The sequence below is a fragment of the Vulpes vulpes genome, chromosome X (assembly GCF_048418805.1).
Source record: "Vulpes vulpes isolate BD-2025 chromosome X, VulVul3, whole genome shotgun sequence".
NCBI lineage: Eukaryota > Metazoa > Chordata > Mammalia > Carnivora > Canidae > Vulpes > Vulpes vulpes.
Genome location: NC_132796.1, coordinates 66,609,794 through 66,611,250, shown reverse-complemented (window position 1 = coordinate 66,611,250; position 1,457 = coordinate 66,609,794).

Below are 1,457 nucleotides of genomic sequence, written 5' to 3'. Positions count from 1 at the left end.
CACACATTTGAAGGAACTGCCCAGTTATATAACACAAAATACCAATCTTCTATAGAAAATTGTTAGCATTACAACTCTAAGTTGCTGAGATATGCACATCAATATAATAAGAGAAGCATGGACCCAGAAGAGAGTTTGAGAGGAAATCTATAAAATGAAGGAATTGGTTCCAAGAAACCAATTCTGAAGAAAGTCCATGGTACTGTGATAGAGATTGCACTAAACGTGTAAATTGCCCTGGGTAACATTGACATTTTCACTATATTAATTCTTCCAATCCATGAGCATGGAATATTTTTCCATCTCTTTGTGTCTTCCTCAATTTCTTTCAGAAGCGTTCTATAGTTTTTAGGGTATAGATCCTTTACCTCTTTGGTTAGGTTTATTCCTAGGTATCTTATGCTTTTGGGTGCAATTGTAAATGGGATTGACTCTAATTTCTCTTTCTTCAGTCTCATTGTTAGTGTATAGAAATGCCACTGACTTCTGGGCATTGATTTTGTATCCTGCCACACAGCCAAATTGCTGTATGAGTTCTAGCAATCTTGGGGCGAAATCTTTTGGGTTTTCTATGTAGAGTATCATGCCATTACCAAAGAGGGAGAGTTTAAGATTTGTGTGAAATCAGAAAAGACCCAGAATAGCCAGGGGAATTTTAAAAAAGAAAACTATAGCTGGGGGCATGACAATGCCAGATTTCAGGTGGTACTACAAAGCTGTGGTCATCAAGACAGTGTGGTACTGGCGCAAAAACAGACACATAGATCAATGGAACAGAATAGAGAATCCAGAAGTGGACCCTCAACTTTATGGTCAACTAATATTCAAAAAAGAAGGAAAGACTATCCACTGGAAAAAAGACAATCTCTTCAAAAAATGGTGCTGGGAAAATTGGACATCCACATGCAGAAGAATGAAACTAGACCACTCTATTTCACCATACACAAAGATCAACTCGAAATGGATGAAAGATCTTAATGTGAGACAAGATTCCATCAAAATCCTAGAGGAGAACACAGGCAACACCCTTCGTGAACTTGGCCACAGTAACTTCTTACAAGATTCATCGATGAAGGCAAGAGAAACAAAAGCAAAAATGAACTATTGGGACTTCACCAAGATAAGATGCTTTTGCAAAGCAAAAGATACCGTCAACAAAACTAAAAGACAACCTACAGAATGGGAGAAGATATTTGCAAATGATATATCAGATAAAGGGCTAGTTTCCAAGATCTATAAAGAACTTCTTAAACTCAACACCAAAGAAACAAACAATCCAATCATGAAGTGGGCAAAAGACATGAACAGAAATCTCACAGAGGAAGACATAGACGTGGCCAAGAAGGACATGAGAAAATGCTCTGCATCACTGGCCATCAGGGAAATACAAATCAAAACCACAATGAGATACCACCTCACACCAGTGAGAATGGGGGAAATTAACAAGACAGGAAACC